The sequence below is a fragment of the Lytechinus variegatus genome, chromosome 2 (genome assembly GCF_018143015.1).
Source record: "Lytechinus variegatus isolate NC3 chromosome 2, Lvar_3.0, whole genome shotgun sequence".
NCBI classification, from domain to species: Eukaryota; Metazoa; Echinodermata; class Echinoidea; order Temnopleuroida; family Toxopneustidae; genus Lytechinus; species Lytechinus variegatus.
Genome location: NC_054741.1, coordinates 28,079,144 through 28,100,827, shown reverse-complemented (window position 1 = coordinate 28,100,827; position 21,684 = coordinate 28,079,144). Strand labels below are relative to the sequence as shown.

Genomic DNA, 21,684 nt, shown 5'->3' with positions numbered 1-21,684 from the left:
AACATTAATACATTGTGATGAAAAAAATTAAATCTTATAAAAAAAAGGAGCCCCAGACCTTTGAAATTGAAGTTATGTAGACAGGAGAAGGGATCGAACATTGGGACGATGCTGGGGGGCCGGGGGGGGGGTATAACACCATTACCATTGCCAATTATTGTTGGAATAATATTGTTATTGTTTCATGAACTGACCTATTGTATAAATTGATCTCCTGCTAATAAATGGTCTGCAAGCAAAGACTCATACAAGAAACAAAAACTGAAACTGAATAATTCGTTAAATACTTTGACCTGCTGGGTAAATTTCATTCTTCTAGATAAACACTTTTGATCAATTATATTATATATCTCTTGTATACTACAAAAAAGAGAGAGAATTGTATTTCTCTCAATGATATGACTTTTTATAAAACAAAAATGAAACAGTCATATACGGTCAACGCCATTCAAAATTCAAACGTAAAGAGCGACAGCTTGCGGTTTCATCGGGTGACTTTTCTAGCTCGCTTTCATCATCACCTTGCACATAAAAAATAAGCATGATCAACAAGCTGCCGGATTCTCCATTCGCTTGCTTGCTGTTTCTAGCGAGACTGATACAAGGCTTCGTCCGAGTGCAGCCGCCTGTGGTAGATCTACGTACGGTACGGTACCGTATACCGGCGCGCCTGTGTAGGCGAAATCAGCTAGCTTGTATTTGTAGCAGTATAGACTATAGTACACAGTGTCGTTAGTGGGTCGTTGATTGGAGATAGACTTCTGCTGAAGCTTGGAACTGTTCATGTTTCCTCCTATTAAGAAACACAGGTCAGATGATTGACAGAATGAGACTCGCGCTCGGCTCATACCACACAACAATAACATGTCAACATCAAAAGACGGCATTATTTGTTAATGTTATGAATTATTGGTAACGTCACTTCAGGCTCAGCCTTTCGTCTTGATCTCGCGACTGTGTTGCCAGAACTTCATTCAACTTCAAGTTCCAATTATTTGGTAAGTATTAGTATCCATGATACCAGAATTTCTAATATCGATTCTTGTCTTTATTTCATATAGGGCCTAGGCCTAAATACGGTATATAAAAAGAACTGGACCAAAATAAAGATTATTCCATTTTGGCCTGAAATGCACCAAAGGCAAAACAGGGAAAAAATGCCATAAATAAAAATAAGAGGAAAAAAACTGACTAACATTAGTAACAATGACTTACTAATACTTCAAATTCAGCTGTCGCACAACTCCCACTTCCCTGTTTTATCCAAACTTAAACATGGCCATTGGGTGATTTCAAGTACGGTGTTCGGTGTTGGTGTTGAGAGCGTGAAAAGGCTGCTGAACTGAGCCCCAACATCGAGTTGAGTTCAGGGAGCAATACCGATCGCGTTATTGATATCCTATTCAGACATGCCTCTGCAATAATCAGAAAGCATAAATATAATTTTTCATTAAAATGTGTAAAAGTCTAATGATTTGCAATCATCTTTACTGTAATAGATAATTTTACAGGGGTGTTTCATCGTGTTCGCCTCCTGTTCATGAACTACAGTTCATCAACACCAACACCAAACTTGAAATTACGATTTTCCCAATCCCTCGGGGTTGGTGTTGGTGAATAGGGAAATTGCACGTACACTGTACATCGTCAACACCAGCTGTAATGCTCAATTCAGCAGATGACATTCAACACCAGAGCTCAACACAAACTGCCGGAAATACGTCATATTTTCCGAGGTCAACCCCAACACCAGCGTGATTTCAAGTATGGTGTTGTAGCTGGTGTACTTGAAATCACCCATTGAGTCCCTGTAAAGATCGAGTTAGAACTTCAGTCTCTGTAATTGGTGAGTGCACGGAGCCCAGCGGAGTCAGAGACCAAAGCTTTAGTTTTGTTCATATCATGGAGCTACATGTATATTAGCTCTATCAGTCTATGGTCATATGTTATGCAGTGGGCTGGCACTGCCATTTTGCCCCGAAATCATCACAAATTCTCAGTTTCACTGTTATGGCATTGATCTTCTTGCCGTTGTTTCGCTCATAATGCGAAAGATGGTCACAATGTGAAAACTTTAATACCAATTTGGAAACATTTAATTGCATCTTTGAATTTATTTTCCATCTTTGATTTAGGATACCTTAAAGAGGAGAGAGTCTATTTTTTGTTATGCGAATTTACATCCTTTTAGCACTCATCCTACGAACGAGGTTATAATAATATAACCTCGTTCTCGGCTGTATGCCTTCCAATAAGCCAGTTCGTAGTTCCTTTCTGCGCATGATCAAAAGATTCTGCGCATGATCAGAGGAAGGTCATTTGTACTAAAGTGCCATGGTGGTTTAAAATCTAATGAGATAAGCACCAACATCGATGTCTTGATTATTCATATATTCTTTTGAATTGAATTTTCATTTACATAAAAAAAAACAACAACAAGGCGTCCACGAACGACTGGTATTTCAGTTTGCCAAGTACATTGTGCAACATGCTATGATATGCATTCAAAGTAGGAAAGCAACAAATACCTTCATAAAGTGTTCATTGGTGTGCTATTCTAGTCACCTGGTCTATTCAATTTCTTCACCCTGCTATGCAAGGCATGCTTACGTAATATCTTGCTTTGAAATCTGCCTATCATAATGAAAGAAATGAAAGGTCATTTGACCAAAATTGTCCATGAAGTTAACTACGAACTGGTCTATTGTAAAAATTTTCATCGCTTATTTTACCTAAATCTATTTCCCAAATCATCGCAAATCAGTTCATAATTGAACTGATTCATTGCATCAAAATGTTATTCTGACAAAATGACATTAAAGTCATCAATACAATATAAAAAAATGAATAAAAACTCACCGATTTCTCTACGTGAACCTCATCCACATGCCTCCATTACGTCTATGGTGTTCGACAGTGACAAATCGAAAAAGAAAAAAGATCTCACGAACCATCAAGACTCATCAACCCGTTTGGACCGCTGACCAATCAAGGTTTCGACAAAACTTTGCTCGTAATGCATATTGGTAAGGAAGTCTTGATAGCCTCAATCAAGACAAATTTGCAATTTTGTTTCGGATCGATACAAATTGACTTAAAAGCCACACCTATAGGATTTTCATTAAAAAATAAATGGAATAAAAGATATCTTACCACAAAGGCCTATTTAGGGGCAGATCCAAATATTAAAGGGGGAGGGCGGGGAAGTTTCAAGTTAATGTTATTTATTTCAAATCCAAACATAAAGAATTACAATTTGCTATAATAAAAACAGTAAAAAAAATTGCTTCAGTTAAATGAAAAAAAAAATTACAATCAAATGAATTTTTTTTCTTACAAATTATCCCATAAAATTAATGCAAAACAAATCTGTTCTATGGCTTTCAAGGGGATAAATAAAAGAAACTCAATAAAAAAGACATGAAACGTAATTATGTTCTGTTTTATCACTTGAGCTCTTTGCCCCTTCATTCTTTTCATATTTCATATAAACCCTTCACCCATATTAATTCCAGGGTGGTAAACTGGGGGCTTACATTGATGAAAACTAATATTCAACAACACCAACAACAATATGAAAAATAATAGAAAAACCCAAATGACCCTTACAATGATAGTACTCAACAAAAAGAGAGGGGTCAAGAGAAGAAGCAATAACCCCCCCCCCAAAAAAAAAGGCATCATATTTCCTTTCACCATACGACAAGATACAGTTAATTATAGAATAAACTAAGCTGATGGCGCTACAACAACTATAATTTAAAAAATATCGTGTGTCAGGGGAGAAAGAGAATACTATCGCTGGATCTCAAAGAAAAAGAAAAAGAATTTAAAAAAAAGAGAAAAAAGAAGAAATATAAGAAGAAAAGCAAAGAAAACAGAAGAAGAAAAAAAGAAAAGAAAGAAAAAAGACAAAAAAAGAAAAGAGAAGACAAAAAGAAAAGACACAAAAAAAATATAACATGAAAAAGAAAAAAAAAAGACAAAGAAAATAACAAGGCGAAAAGGAAAGGAAGAAAAAAAGAAAAAAAAAGAATTAGAGAGAGAAGGAAAAAAGGAATGGAAAAAATATATAATAAGCTACTGAAAATTAACAAAAGCTGTGGCAAAAATAGTCAATCCTGACTGGTTGCCAACCAAGGAAAGAAGAAGAAGATCCGAAATAGAAGCATGACCGGAAACAGGTATCTGTGGAGAGAAGCAGTTTTATACAGCTCTGTAGATGTCAGTGGTGTGGTCGCTTCCGTTAGCTTTCTTTAATTTAGCACAAGAGGGCGTGATGCATCCTTTCCGTAGAAGTCAATGCGCTGCTGAAGACCATGACAAATTTCCGCATACATTCCAACGATTTCTCGAAGAGCCTTCAAATAAATGACAACATAACATCGATTCCAGCTTACATCAAAGCAACAACGGAAAGAAGATCAACATTTGGTTCGGGTGGAAAGACTGGTAAGTCAATCTCTCTTACTTTTAATTTTTCAAAGAGAATTGTTAGATCTACGCCTCACGTACCACTAGTCCCATCCTCTACCTTTTGTTGTATGGCAAATGGTCGGGGATGACGAGTGCCTTTTAGTAGAGTTTTTTGCGCTACAATGGTGACGTGCCTCACTCCATTTCTTAAATGGTAATAAAAGATTCAGAGCTGTTCAGACGCTTGCGTTGACATCCGCAGTTTGGGGGAAAGTTGAGTTATCAACTCATTAATAAATAAGGTTTTCTGTCCCGCCAGAAAAGAATCAAATGCGATGGATAGTAGAAAGAAGGCACACTAGGTCTAGCCGTTATATCCCACCGTACATATATACAAGAATCTATGACATCTACATGTATAATCCAGTGTTAGGACACTGTTCACTCCTTTTCCATGCTTCCATCAGTCTCAAAATCAGTGATTTAAAGTCCACACCTAATATCTTCGGACATTATAAATTAACTGAGATCATATCTAGAGTGATTTATTCACTTTGATACATGCAAATGCGCATGTTGGTAATGCACAAGTTTGACATTGTAATGTCATTAAAGGAAACCAAAACCCAAGATTAGAAGCAATCTTATTGGAAAGAGTAAAATGAGAAGAACAAATTAAAATAAGTTTCACCAAAATCGGTTGTAAAATAAGCAAGTTCTTGACCTTTAAAAAGTCTTGTTGTGCTTTCTATGGAGATCCTCAAATTGGAAAACATGCTTTAAAATGGCTGATTTTGTGGACAACTCTCCATTTGTTTTGTACATAATTTTCCCAATTTTCTTGAAAATTGCCTATTGCTTCATTCTGAGCATAACATATGTCGTGGGAAAATTAGCCATTTTGAAGCATGTTTGCCAATTTGAGGATCCCCATAGAAAGTACAACAAGACTTTTCAAATTTCCATAACTTGCTTGTAATAGAACCGATTTTGATGAAACTTGTTTTAAATATTTCCTCTCATTTTATTCTATCCAATAAGATTGCTTCTCTTCTTGGGTTTTGGTCTCTTTTAAAAAGAACAGCATGCTAATTTTGGTGATATTAGTGAATGTCTGGATATTTTGCTTAAAAAAAAATCTCTTTGAAGATATTCAATCACTGAATTTTCAAGATAAGTGCCTAAATTGCCATTTTCGAAGAAAATTCAAAACATCTTTGAGTTGGAGAAAAGTCACAGGATGTGAAATATATTCATATTTTCACCAAGAATCAACAGTTAAACAGATTAAATGGCTACTATATGCGACTACACTTACAAAAGTTCTAGACAGAAATTTGATAATTTCCGATATTAATGTCAAGCAAAGTTCAAACAGTCTAATTAGATCTTTACTCTTTACCATGGATTTCAACAGAATTTGAACAGGAAAATGAATTTTAACAAATCTGAGTGGGTTTGGTGTACATATTTTCTTGCTATTGTTTCTTATATGTAAATGTCCTGTTTGAATGTTTTCTGTTTAAAGCAAATGCATTGTACTTCACATTTGTTTAATTTACAGATTTTAAAAATCTGTTTTAATTCAATAAATAATTTTTTGTAAGCAAGTTGTATGGCATTCATTATGTACTTTTACTTTGTTTCAATCTGAAGTTTTCCTTATAGCGATAATTAACTGAAAGTAAGACTGGTGCAAGAAAATCCTCTCAATCCATCAAATCAGAAGGTGACTCTTTCAGATCAATATATTGTCCTCGCTCTGTTTATTTTCGTGTGAAGTGAAATCCATATGATGTCAGAGATGACATCATCCTTCATACTCTCTCTCTCAAAATTGGATTGACGAGCACCAATCTAGTGCCCTTGAAAATGGGTCTTCACTCTGTATTTGGCAATGCAACAAGATTGCACATAATTTCTTGTTAGTATTTTAGTATTCTACCAATGCCATGTTTGAGCATGCTTTATCTTATGAGGGGACTCTTTTTTTTACTTGCATTAGTGTCATGCTTGATGTCATGGGATACATTATATTTTTTTGCTCTGTTTCCTGGGGGTGTTTCAGAAAATGTTGATAATAAAAGTTTTGAATGATTTTACTTTACAAGTGGCTGGACTATGAACTGCCAAAGTATGAGCCCAATAATATCCCCCACCCTTATTTTTGTCAAATTGTAGCAATAGCATTGAACATGTTGGCCGATTGATAACTGCAGTTGGCTTATGATATTCTGGGGACCAGTAAGGTCATTCATTACTTTATACTGTCAATTCCTTTTGATGATCAAAATTACCTTGATGTAGTAGGAATCTTACAGGCTTTATACTGTACCTCCCCTCCCCCACCCCAAAGAGATTAATGGAAAAAATCAGTAAGAAAATATCAAACTAAATAAAGTAAGTAAGTAAACTGGAAAAATGAAATGAATTTCTTAAATAGGTAAGTTAGTATTAGTAAGTAAATGAATATAAATGAATTTGTGTAAATAAATTATCCAGTCATAAAATATGTACTTGTACAAAAATATTTTGCACTTCCTCTTTACCAGAGATACAGTCCTGAGGAGCGTTTCATGAAAGGACTTGTCAGACGTTTTATCCAACAAGTCCCTTTTTATCTGACAGTTACAATAGCAACAGTGCTTCTTAGCCAATGAGAATCAAGGAAAGATGTCCGTTCTGGCAACTTGTCGGACGAAAATGTTGATGAAACCTCTCCCCAGAATAGAGATTGAAACGAACAGTTTTCATGTTCATTCATTCCTACTCCATTGAAATAATCAAGATGGGCATTTATCGTAGATGAATTTCACGAGCATGTGGGTGAAGTTAATTACTCCATGAGTCACGGTCATGAAGTCGATGATAGAGCACCTACCGTAAGCTACCAAGTGTGTAGATGAAGGTGCATGCTGCTGAGTGACAATAATAAGAATGTAGGAGATCTACCTGTACAGTAGATTAGCGCAAGACTTTAAAGCTTGGCTCTCTGAATTTAAAGATTACCAGCAGAGTGCAACAGTCTAAAATTTACCATATTTTTTTAAAATTCAAAATACCAGTGGCCAGTAAAATTTTATTGAATAGTGCACTGCTAAATGATCGATGATAATTTCTCATTTTATTAATTAAACTGCATTATTGTATACCGGTATGCCTTAGGTAAGGTCAAAGGTCAAGTCCACCTCAGAAAAGTGTTGATTTGAATCAATGTAGAAAAATCAGACAAGCACAATGCTGAAATTTCATCAAAATCGGATGTAAAATAAGAAAGTTATGACACTTCAAAGTTTCGCTTATTTTCAACAAAATATTTATATGAACGAGCCAGTTAAATCCAAAGGAGAGAGTCGATGATGTCACTGACTCATATTTCTTTTGTTTTTTTATTGTTTGAATTATACAATATGTCAATTTTTACGAATTTGACGATTAGGACCTCCTTGCCTGAAGCACAAAATGTTAAAATAATGGAATTCCACGTGTTCAGGGAGGAATGAAACTTCATTTCACATGACAATGACGAGAAAATAAAATATTTCATATAATAAAATACAAAAGAAATAGTGAGTGAGTGATGTCATCGACTCTCTCATTTGGATGTAACTGGCTCGTTCATATAACTATTTTGTTGAAAATAAGCGAAACTTTAAAATGCCATAACTTTCTTATTTTACATCCGATTTTGATGAAATTTTCAGTGTCATGCTTGTTGAATTTTTCTCTTTTTATTCAAATCAAGTTTTTGTTGGGGTGGACTTGTCCTTTAAATATGGTGATATCTCTCCATATTTTGTCTATGTATATATTACCCAGTTTTTAAGACAGACTTATATTTTTGGGATAAATTCTGATTCCAATGAATTTTTTGCCATTGGTGCATATTTCATGGACTCCAATAATGGGTGGTGCTCTATCTGCCAAATCTCATAACGGGTGGGTGTTACATGTAGCACCAACTGTGTTCCAAAATGCAGAGGACCATGCTTTGAGCATGTTTATTTTCAGTGCATGTTGAAGGTAAAGTGTTTTTTTTTTTCAAATTGTTACATAGTGTCAAGACCTTATGATAATTTGCAGTTAGGTTTTGTAGATTGTGTACATTACAATTGTAGAGCTCCACATGTACATGTATGTTATGCTACACGACAGTCACAAATACCTTTACAAACACCGTTGGTAAACAATTTCCAATTATTGCCATGTATAAAAATTGTTCATAAAGCATTCGTAAAGGTACTTATGACTGTTACAAGTACCAAGCAATGATTTACCCCAGTCCTAATTCTCTTTTTGTCCAAAAAACAACAAAGCCACAATGCTAGACCAAATGGTATACAATTTCATAGGATAAATAACGGATTAATGTTTATGACATTCACGCCAGGAGCAATGTGTGCTTTCTGTAAGCAGGTTTCGATGATACCCTGCATTCACTCATTAATATAACTTAATGATGATTTGCTATGTTTGTTTCGTTAATAGCAAATTTATGTATTTCAAACCCATTTCTTTTGTAAATATTTGGGAGAAATAAAAGTATCTTTATTCAGATTGACAATTTTATTACCAAGAAATTGTGATTTACCATTAATTAATGGTGAGAAGATAAGATACATACTGTATGAGACTTTAATACATAATCGATAATAAAGATTAAATTTTGTATATTATATCGCTGTTCCCTTTTTATCTCCTGATGTCAAAAGCCCGTATTTAATTTAATTTTTCTTAGCATACATACATGTATGCAGTGAAAATAATGCATAGTCCATGGTTGTGTACCGTTGTACAGTTGAAAATTCTTGAGAATGTGTTCATCTAAATCTAAATATTATATAAAAAAATTAAAGAGAATATATTAAAAGCAGTTCTTGTTGATATTTTAGTTAAAAGAAATGCAGGATCTTTCGCCTACTTGTACATCTCCATTTATGTCTGCATGTGGTTTTTATGTTCATTGTCTTGTTTTTCTAGGATGAGTCAAGGATTAATACTGATATTAAGCTGGAGTGTGTGCTTCGGACTGAGTTAATGTAAATTGATATAGATAGGATTACCCTCTAATATACAGAGAGCTTTATGCTTTACTTTTCACTATCATGTACATGTACGTGTGATAAACACCCCTTTCTGCTGTGATGAAGTTAAATGAGGGCTTCCAATCCGAAAAAGGCGGCTCTCTACAGACAATGTTTATTAACCCGCAATTCGCGACGGTAAATCAACCCCAAGTGATTGTCACGTTTACGGTCGGCTGGTCGAGGTCCAGCGATGGTCCTCGCCTAGGCGGCTCACTTTATCCCATTAATGATTTGGAGGCTTTCCCCCGACTTGGCAGCTTATATTTAAAGCTGACTCATCCCGTGGCTATTGGTGGGGAAAAAAAAGAGGGAGGAAGGCATCACTTCCAATAATTTACCAGTCGACTGATTATTTCATTAGGTTGAATCCTGTCTTTCTGATACCAATGGGTGTGGGATGATAGGAGGGTCATTCAGACTAGAATCATGAAACCTGGTTTTTTTTTTAATTCAAAGTCTTTTGAATGTTGCCCATCAGGTGCATATACAGATGATTCTGAAAACTCAACCAGTTGAAAAAACAATCAATTTTTGTGTATTATTGCTGACTCAAATTTCAGAATTGGGGCAGTTACACATACAATATATTCATGAAAAGTTTTGATAAAGTAAAGAATAATTTCAAAAGAGTTTTCATTTATTTTGGGCCCTGTTACTAGTATATATCTAGTGTAATTAGAATTTCCAACAATTATAATAAAAAATTTTCCTAGATGCCATTTTTATTTGAAACAAAAATATTTATGTGTAGATTGATGGTGATAATGAACCTGTGAATCCCACCCATCTGATATCCGAGTGGGACTGGGATGATCCGGGAGGAGATGGGAAGAGTAAACAGTGAAACTGAATGAATAGAAAAGGTTCTGCAGGAGCAGTAGAGTTCACAGATCTGAGAATGCTGTGTGTCAGGTTCTGTACTTCTGTACTTTATCGTAGTCGTCAGGAGTGGGTTTCTGATATAGAGAGTGACATTGGTACTGCAGCAGTTTCATGTAATTGTCTGTCTGGATCAAGTCCAAGGTACAGTATTTGCTGGAGTGATAGCATATGAGTTTTATGGGTTAGTCTTGACTTTGCTCTATGCAGATGTACATATAGATGTACAGCACATATGTAGCTACTGGTATGTATACAAGTGGGCAATCTTGAAGGAGATTGATATTAAGTGAGTTGCAAATTTGTTATTTCTATCTTCATGTCCTACTACCGAGTTACATATCGTATTCTACCATGGCCATCACTACATCGAAACCAGCCATTTCGAGGACATGGATGGGACCGGACAGGCATTGCGAATGTACCAAGAATCATTGAAGCTTCCTCACTCTTCGGACCATGCGTCAACTCCAATTATTGATCGATCGATGCTCAAAATAAGTGGAAAAGCTAAAGCTGTTTAGGCTGTGTGTTCAGCTTGGGACAGCTGCCAGTGTGCACTTCTCATCAGGTGTGGGGTGAAAATTAATTTGAGCTCCTGTAGTAAGGCTAGCATTAGGCGAGTGTTAAGAAAGGTTGATCTTGGATGCAGTGTATTTTAATCATTTCCCAATGATTCTTCATACTGTTCTTATCTTTATTGTGGCTGCTTACTTCAAAATTGTTTGCTGGACGATGGCAATATTGAGAGAGGGGAACTGCAAACTGGGAGAGATGCAAGTGGCAAGGGGGGGGTGGAATGAAGAGAGATGAGGGTGAAAAAGAAGGAGAGTGGATGGAGATGAAGAGGGGGAAAGGGGGGAGGGAAGAAAAGGAGAGAGGGCAAGGAGAAAAAGAGGGGTTGTAGCTTAAAGGGAGTTAAGAAAAAATGGGAGCGAGAAGCCTGGAGAGATGTTATCGAGTTTGGAAATGAGGAAGGAAGCTACATGGATGCCTATACCATTTTGGCTTGGGTGCTGTTATATGGTAATTTTATAGTAACTGGGAGTTTCAACACAAATTATTGTGCATTGACATATCAATATACCTGGCTCATTTTATAATGTATTGACAGTGCTTTTCTTATTTGTTGGAACTTGGAAGCCCCTAGTTTTGCTGTAATAAGTTGCAGCGATCTGAAGTTGGATTCATGTAGGGTGGGAAGACACTTCAAGACAGTCTGGGATGGGAGGAGGGGGAAGAGCCAGCTTAGGAAGCGGAGGGGCGAGAGACAATAGTGAAAGCCAGAAAGCTTTAAAGGAAGTAGAATGAAAAAAAGACAAGTTGAAAAAAAATACTGTCTTATAACAAAAGAATGAATGCTGCAGCCAAGCCACAATGGATGAAAACGTTGAAGACATATTCTAGTCCTGTTCATAATGTTGTTTATTGAAATTGGTCTACTTCATGCGCCATGCGTCACCTCCATGACCCGACCATGGTTTGACCAGGGAACTGTGGTTGGATGTTATGATTGACGCTTGGTTTCCTTGATGGATCATCTAGGATCTGGGGAACCAAGGGTTGAATGGAAAGGCGTTAACCATATCATAGGATTGCGAGGACCTGTTCAGGGTCGTAACCCATTGATTATGAAAATGCCTTTGTTCCAGTTAGATATGTTTTGATGGATCCTTTTTATATTGGGGTATTATTGACTTATGTGAATCAAAGATATCACTGTCTCGGAAAGTTGTGCATACCTGTAGTCAAAACATTTTATAGGAGCTTCTTTTCTTATCTGAGGTAAAGATGAAAGGGGGGGGGGGGGGGGCGGGAGGGGGACATTTCTTAAAGCAATTACTTGCGATCAATGACTTTCACAGACAATTACTATGTCATATGCAGGGACTGAAATCTTTGAATCATGGTCAGATTTCAACAAAACTAATTAAACCAATTTCATAGGAAAATCATTTTTTCAAGATAGCAAGGGAATGGAGAGACAATATCCAAGTATTTGATTGAATTTTCAGTGTACTCATTTATCTTGCCCCTTGACAAGATTATACAAAGGATGAGATGACTCATTATTTACTACATGGTCCAGATATATTTTATATTAGGTTAAAAAAAGAATAAAATATACTTTAAAAAGTTTAATAACTAGCAGTGGTTAGTGCTGGCAAGATAATGTGAATGAATTCACATCTAATTCATTCATTCATTTATTGGTTTTTACAACAATTTTCATAACAAAAATTTTGGCAAGAAAGTACATATCTAGAATTTGGCATAAAGATAAACAAATAGTTTTGTTTATTAATCATCCAATGTATCATACATAAACAATTTAAGTTTTATTTTCTGTTACACAATGAATAAGTTGGTTGCAAAGTTCTGTAAATTTCCTACCATTTTCCCTACCTTCTTTTGTGTAATGTAAATTATCTTTAACATTCTTGTGGATACTGCAGTTATTCACTTGCTTGTATTTTTACACGTAGTAATGAGCAATAAAGGTATTGCCTGCAAGGTTATCAACTAAAGAAAAAAGGTGGTTGATATTAAGTGGACCTACTCCATCTAGGTAGAAATTTTCAGTGTGCCAAAGACAAGAATGTATTTGCACTTGGTGAGATTACTGCAGTGAATGCAAGAGGAATAATAGGAATAATAGGTGGTTTCAGACCACCTCGAAATTCACCAGATCCAGGTAATTTCTGATCCGGAAATTTACCCCGATCAGAAAATACCAAATAATATTGGCAATGTGAAAGCAAATTACACGTATTCTCCCCGAAAGAAATACCCACTAAATAGTAGGTACTTGTTAAAATTACAAGAACTTTCACGGGGATTTTTCAAAGGTCGCAGGTATTTTGGCAATGTGAAAGCAATTTACAGGAACTTTTAGCCCAGCATTTAGTTGGGTGCGGGCGCCATTGGTGGCTGCTGAGCTAGTGATTTTGAATCTCACGCCTTGCTTGCTTCTCAGACTATACTGCGCATGCTCGTAACTTCAGGAATTTATTCGGAGGGTATCTTTCGGGGGATGTGAATACAGGAATAATTAATTGGTATTTTTTAGCCTAAAAATTTTCTCGTAATTTAACAGGGATTCTTATGCTTGAGGCGGTTTGAAACCACCTATTGAAGGTGAAACATTGAGCCAATTATTAGTAATACTCCCCATCTGACATTTATCTCTCCCATATGCTGCTCGGAGGAAAAATATTGAAGTTCATTTTCTTCTCCGGTGCCCAGAAACCAAGAAATGCGTGAGAGAAAGGAACAGGTTAGAAGACCGTAAATCTAGAGGAGGGGATGACTCAAAGGCAATTGAGGGGGCTCTGTGGAGATTTATGGGATTATCACCTAGATTAGCTTCTTTGCAAGAATGGTCTTGATGGGGACATGGTTTTACGGAAGAGGATGGACTAATAGGATAGAATGGGGCTTCTTTATTATCATGAGGAAGAGCTTCCATGTATGTATGTTTATGGTAACATGTTTCAGGTTGTACTGTACAGAAGAGGAGAGATGGATAATGGGGGGGGGGGGGGATACTGTGCCTTGTATAAAATCCTTTGATTCTTAGGCCTACAATCGTTTGTTGTTCTGAATAAGATTAGGATAGAATCAGAGGATGCAATGAGCTTTTTACTATTTTTGATGTTTTCTATTCTTGGTATACAGTTAACTTTCCCTTGAGAGTTTGCCATATTGCAGCCATTAGGACTTGCGATGAGTTTCAGGACTTGCGATGAGTTTCTGTTGAGAAATAGGTTTGCTGGAGGTGGTTGTACAGATTATTAGACGATAATGCTGTCTTACAGTTACAGATATCTTAAGATGAAGTCTTGATAAAGAAAAGAAACTGGGACAGTTCTACAGGGGCATCTTGTACATGTAGGCCATACATTACCTGTGCTAGCTTGACATGGAAATGGGTGTTACATGTAGAGGACACGTTTTTTATTCCAGATGGTTGAAAACATTAATGTAACGATAGAAGGCCCTTTTCCCACAGATTGGCCTTCTTGAAGTTGGTTTATAGGGACATTGCTTTACAACATATGGATAGCAAGAGGGGGGGGGGTGCTAATCTTTATTCTTCCTACATGTACATTATAGATGGTACGTACAGAGAATATTGAGGGGTGGGGGTTGCCTCTTCATTAATACAGAGCTCCAAGGGTAAAAGGTTGTCTCGGCGACACCAATGTAATGGGATTTGAGATTGCTATGAAGAAGCATGGATCCTACTAGAACATGGAAGAAGCAAGGAGCTTCCTTGGAAGAAGCGAAGCGAAGCTGAATTGACTCTTTACATAAGTCATCTTTACTGAAATGAGGCTATTCCCAAAGAGAAAATAATTAGCATTTGTGATGATGTAAATGAGGCCATTACAGTTCCATCACTAAGGACCCCTTTGTAGAAAGGACATGGTCCATGAGATGAGCTACAAAATTTGAGTCTATATATGACATTAGGATGAGAACAAGGTTATAAGGATTAGTATCATTGAATCCATTTTCTGTTTGTTACTCAATTTATCCCTAGAGCTGAAAATAGCATGATGTGAACAAGGCTGGTAGGATGAGTGTGCATTATTATGGGATTAAACATGTAGGCCATGGACAGTAGGCCTTACAAATAATACAATGTGAATCCTACACCATTCTTTATTTTGATATGATATGGCTTGAAATATATAGCCTATGTTTATACCTTGATTTGAAGTATTTCCACTCACAATCTCATTCATGCATCAGTAATATTGATTTTAGGAAATATGCATATGAATTATGAAAATAAGTAGCCATGCCTTATTCTATGTTTTTAAAAACTTCATTGAAAAAATTCAACAAAAGTGTGAGGTGGAATCAGAAAATAATGCATAAAATGATTTCATGTACATAAATGAGAATTATTAGTATGTCAGTACAACTTGTACAGCCTTTAGAACCGCTGAATGTAATACTGAATCTTGTGTTACAGATATTAATCCATTTTAGTCTGAATTGACATGAAAACAAGTTCAATTACAATCTCAAGTTTCAGGACTTCCAGGATTACTTTATTTGAAGGCAGATTTAAATTGATTGTATTTTGTATTTTCTTGTCTGACAGTGCTTTGATAGTTTAATTACTACAATCCCATGAACTTTCTTTTGTGTGTGTGTGTGTGTGTGCATTATATCCATTTGGATATATGTGTTGTTTTCATTTTTGCATTCACAATCATCTTTTTCCTCCAAGTACTCAGACCTACATAGTGCATTAAAACATTGACCAATTTCTGTAGACAAATGTATGAAGGTAAACAAAAATATATATACACCAAAGAATAAACTTCAAGCAAGCAATTTATTGTTTTGTTTTTTGATTTTCACTCAATCCTGCAGGTGTTTCGTGTAGACAGACAGCAAACATCAGTCTCGGACAAGTCTAAAACATTTTGTTTCAAAGCTTAGACTGGAGAAGCTTCTCTGGAGCCATAATTGTAAGTAGTAAACCTCCAGTGATGGAATACAGTGATGAATACATGTATAATGCAAGTTTTGCACAGTTGGATATGATTTGAATGCAGATATGGTTATGTGGACATGATCCCCATGAAATTTAGTTCATATGCTTATTAAAGTTTGCATATCGTTCAAGTTCACATTAAGGCAAAGTCAGAGCTCAGTTTAGACCGAAACTGCTAGCAGGTATCTTTTCAAGTTTGTTTGCCGGTTCCTCTCGAAGGATTCCACTGATAATATACCCTTCCTTATAGACCTCAAGCAAAACTCATAGATTATCATCTAAAAAACTCCTTTCCCATTCCCCTTCAAGTAATCTCCTTTTCCCATTCTACACCAATCGAAGGATAATACACTCTATCACCTTTCTAGCCAGCAGTCATGATTGAATAAGTTGGGAGTTTTTCCTGTAGATTTTTTGTTTGAGTTTGGGATCTAAAATCTTAATAGTACCCTACCTAATTCAAAAAGCCTATTATATATGAATAAAAGGTCTCTGCTGGTGGCTATTTTCTTGTCCGAGAAGTATTATAAAAGTATACAATCCCCAACCATGCAGCACAAGAAGTTTTCACAGTATTGATGGGAACTTGGCAAAGTTTTCAGCTTAAGAGTGTTAAAAACTAACACACAGTATTATTGTATGTACATCAGTTTGGGTTTATTCTTGTTGTGATCATATATTTTTCTTTTTTCTTGAAAACCTGGGAAGATGTACACCGGTACCTCATAAATTTTCCACTTTTTCCATAAAAAATGCATCAAATTTAAAGCTGACTGATCAAGAACTATCATCATTGAGCAATAAAGGATGCCCTTTGAATAAGGAATTGGTGTGTCAATGGAGTGTTGTATTTTCTTTTGAATGCCTTCCCCACATATTACATAAGAATTGCAGCTGACAAATCACTAAAATTTAAAAATAAATACATGTATATAGTATATATATCTATAAAAGTTGGGATTACATAACAAATTGTTGCTATTAAGAATCTGAGCATAGAGCTATAAAGGGGGTTGCCTTTTGATCAATAGATGTATGGTCATTGTAGGATTGTACCCAGACTATTTCTATTGATGGTCTGTCATTGAAGATGGCTCAGATTTGGTCATGGGTTTGAGGCATGTTGTTGAAATGAACAAACCAATTTATGTTATTAATTTAGCGGAACCTGGACCCATTTTACAAAGATTTACAATTCGGGTAACTTGGGAATTGTAACAACCGTGATTTTGATTTGCTGCTGTGTCCTGTTACCAAGGTAGTTTCATCCACCAAAATGGCAAGCTCATCTACCGGTAATTATAATAAGTCTGTTTTTGATGGAACCCAGGACTTTGTTACTGAACAGGAATTGAATGATGTGATGGAGTTAGAATGGATTTAATACCATTGAACATTGTAATAATGACTTGGTTAATAGTTTTGTCCAAGTTTTTGGCCATTGAATGTTAGTGAGATGCTGTCAATGAACACAAAATTTTAGTTTTGCCTGTATTAACAGGAGTTACTCTGTTCCTGGAACTAGACTATGTTGTGAATGTAGTTTGTAATATAGTCCTTGGATGATATCCATTGAACAGGAGAAATATATTGCCATTGAAAAGGAATTGTCTGTTGCCAGTTTGTGCCACGAAACAGGACTAGATGGGAGAGGAGTTTTTTCCCAAGTCCTTGCAAGTCCTCTACACCAATAGGACAGGCGTGTACTGTATTTCTAGTTCTGAGGATATTGTGTTTGATGTTTATGTTATGCTTCTGAAACATGATCTTCCAATCAATTCATTTGGCGTTTGTCAATTAAGGTCAACAGGGTATCTATATCAACAAACTGATTTCGCTTTTCTAACTTTTTAGAAAACTTCTAACTTTTTAGATTTCCAGAAGCAATTTCGGGAATCTGTCAATGATCCATGAAGTATACTTAGTCCCTGAAAATTAGATTACGGATTCCAGAATTGATTCCAATGTAACATGACCCCATCAGACCTGCATATGCACATGGGAAACATTTCAGGCAGCTTCTTGTAAGCACTTGCTCTTAGCCTATCAAATTGAAAATTTTCAAAAATTTTATCAGAATATCATTGACAAATCACTCCATGAAACCTCTTCCATGTATGGCTTCTTTTGCTTAGTGTTTCAGTTGAATCATATTAAAAAAAAAAACATTTTTTTTTCATTTTTCAGCAACAGCATATTTGTACTCATCATCACTGGTATTTAACGAAAGAAACAGACCTCCAAATTTAGTAAATCCCATCTCATTTGCAACCACATTATATGTGGCTTTAAAGCTTTCCATCACAACCGATGCAATCATCCGATTCCTAATCAAGCTAGCTGAGATTGAACCCTTCGTAATAAACTGCTGCTATTCAGGCAAATGCCACATTCCATCAAGCTTTATATTTGTGTCTCGGAGCAAGGAATATTATTTTGGACCTACTTCAGCTTGAGCGCGTTTCCCCTCCAGCCCCTTCAAGCTATATTTGCATTAAGTATCAATCAATTTTCTCTGTCTCTGTTTTTCACTCTTTCTCTCTCTGTCTCTCTCTGTTATGCAATTGTTTGTTTCTATTTGACAAATGATAAATGGTAGTAATAACCAATATGGGCATTGATTAAATAAAGTCATGCATGTAATTTAGTTTTTAATAAATGTTTGAGGGACTTTGGAGTGTATGGCGAGTTGACAGTGTGCGGGTATACAAACGTGGGTCTTACATCTATGATAGGAGGACGACAGTGATGATGCTGCTGATGATATCATTGTTCATTATGGTGGATGAGAAGTTACAAAATTTACAACAGTAAATGTCAGGAGAGGTGAGAGTATAATGTTTTCCCTGAATCGGTTATCTTTAGATTGAATCTTGTGTGATGCAGTTATCTTGGTAAAAATTATTGGCTTTCTCAGAATAATTCGCATAATAGTAGGCCCTATTTGTTTACGGATTAAGATGTCACAGATGTTGGTTGCAAATACTATAAACTGTTAGTGATAATTTATTCTCTGTTTTCATTTGTGTATCCAGGGGGAAAGGGCGGAGGGGAGTTGTGGTTGGGGGAGGGAGGGGTAATCGTAAGGATCGTAATCTGAGGAAAGAGGGCGACTATTTCTAATGCAGCAAATCATTTCCTGACACTCATTAACTGTTCTTGGGCATAGGCACTGCTAAGGGTGATCGCAACCTTTGTTTAAAGTCATTTAAACCTCTTGCCCCACCCCGAGGGGACGACTCTTTCCCTCCCTATCCCTAGTTTTTTCATTGTTTGGTTGATATGATGAGGGTTTGTCATCTCTCATGAGACTGGCAGGGTGAACGTGACAGAATCAGATTTAATTTGAAGGAGATGAGCGGGATTAATATCGCTGTGGTAGAACCAGGTTTGGGAAACGATTTTGTAGTCAAGATGAGAGGCACATTGCATGCGAGAACGTGATTTATTTTTATACTATATAGTACATGTACATCTCATCATGGTTTATTGAAATATGGTTTGCCTGCACAGAAGCCTTTGATCTTGATAGGCAAATACATACTATGCATGTGTACATGTATTGTCAATGTCATATCAATCAACCCATTATGATGCATTAAGATTGAATTATTAATTAATTTGATTGGATTGTTGTAAAAAAAAAACTCCAAGCACTTTAATGAAGTACATTGTGTGTATTAGTTCTCAAAAAAAAATTATTTCCAGTTAACAATTGTTGTAGAGGAAGGAAGGGGGGGGGGGCAAATGAGAAGAGTAATGATATATTACAGTATATTCACTTATGTTTATGGAATAAAAGGTCAATTGAAACTTTGAAGAGGGAATATCTTACCTTCTTTTAAAAAGTTGGCCCTACGTTTGTACAACTAAATAGTTGACAGAATTAACTACTTGTTGTATGATGATCTTGCAAAACTACAGTCAGTTTTTAATTGACTCAGAACATTTCTCATATAGATATGACGGTGACAAATCTAATGAATGGCAATGCAAATATGTGATACTCATTATACTTTATCTTTTTTAAAAATACTATATCCAGGACATCATAGTCTAAATTCCATGTGAAACTTATACTCTTTTCATAAACCCATCCTCCAATTAGCCACCTAAGAGTAATGCGGATTATTCAATAAAAATTGCGTTCACAAACTCCGAAAATAATCTGCACTATTTTTACGAGCGCCCGTCCTGAAAAAGGCGGATAATCGTCATGACAACTGGACACGCCCCCTCCGATGCGGTGGTGTTGGAAAAGGGTGACCTTGTGACCACACCATGGCAATTATCCGCATTATTTGGAAATGCGTTCATAAAGTCAAAATCTGGTGCTATTATGCGGATAATAGCAGCATCAAAATAATGCGGATAACTCTGGTCCTCCTCCGATTTTACGACCAAATTATGCTGTTATTAGTCGCATAATTGGGTTTATGAAAGGGGTTCTACAAAAATGTAGGTACATTTTACAGTAAACTATTTATTTACAGTATGTACCTGTATCCCATCATGGATCCTACTCCCATATATAAATAAGTCTACACTCTTGGTTTTATTGGAAGTACAGTTTTTGCGATTGAAACTGCTCACAATAGGTGTAATGTACTATGACAATCATCAACACATTCCACTTTGAATGGAATTCCATATTAAATACACTCAAGACCAGTTTATATATTACCCATGCATTTTCCCATGGAGAGGAATTTCCCCCTTCATTCAGAATTAATTTCCATGGATATATTTTGATATCACAGGATTTGATTTATGAAGGGTTGAATAGCTGCATTCATCACAGGACGTCAGTGGTTTTACGTGGTATGAATAATGTCCGTGATTAAGAATGATACGACTCATAGTATGCCTCTTTCGACAACAGAATAAATATCATGTATCGTTTAATATGAGATTGCAACTTTTGGTTGTGGGAATATTTCTGAGCTTTTGTGTAATCATACATGTATGGTGGCTGATTAAAAAAAAAGGATCTCAACCTAGAGAATCATTTTGAAAGCTTGCTAAAAGATAAAAATCCCCTTTGAAATTTTTGTGTACATTGTAGGTCTACAATCTTGAATCTGGAGTGGACTCCTTTTGAAATAGTTTGTATATATTCCTTCATGGGTACATGTACACTCCATGGCTAATGAAAAATCCTTAATAGAATTTATTTATGGTGACATAACATATGATCCTGTGACACTTGCTCCAGTCTTAATATCTCAGAAGGCATAGGGTTTATTGTTAGCATTGTAATAGGGTTTTGTTTCAGAATAATGTTAAGATTAGGATTAGGGTTTTCATTTAGTTTTGGAGGTAAGGTTTGATAATTTGCTTAATGTGCAGAAATTTACTTCGTACCAAAATGTCACCTGGGTCCCGTAACACAAAGGTTAGCAGTTAATCGTACACTTGATATTCACGATTGATTGTGTATTGTAGTCAATAGAATCAATTGTAGAAAAGTGTTTCTAGGATCATTGCTAAGCTTTGTGTTACGGGCCCCAGGAGCAAATGTTATTGAACCCAAGAAAAAGCCTTAGGATTTATTAATATAATATGATTTGGTATGATTCAGTATATCGTAATTTGTAGATTTTGTACTACTATATTTTTTATGATCTAAAGCAGTTTGGTTACATGACCAATATGATTGCTCTTTAGTGGGTACAATGTACCCAATTATGGGTTTATTGGGGGTAGTATAACTAGTATGCCCTATTAAAGTGGTTATTTGTGGGATTTTTTCTTCAAGTTTTGACCTCCGAAGGCAGGTAAGGCCTG

The 21,684-nt window shown here is 35.9% G+C and overlaps 1 protein-coding gene across 1 annotated transcript in view; it reads left to right on the top strand.

The window, feature by feature from the left end:
- Positions 1-333: 333 nt before the first annotated feature.
- LOC121407748 (coiled-coil domain-containing protein 102A-like) overlaps positions 334-21,684 on the top strand; it is a 50,887-nt gene continuing 29,536 nt past the window's right edge. Inside the window, exons 1-2 of the mRNA XM_041598939.1 lie at positions 334-998; positions 15,774-15,871. The gene's annotated coding sequence lies outside the window, so the exon portion shown is untranslated. The remainder of the gene's footprint in view (positions 999-15,773; positions 15,872-21,684) is intronic.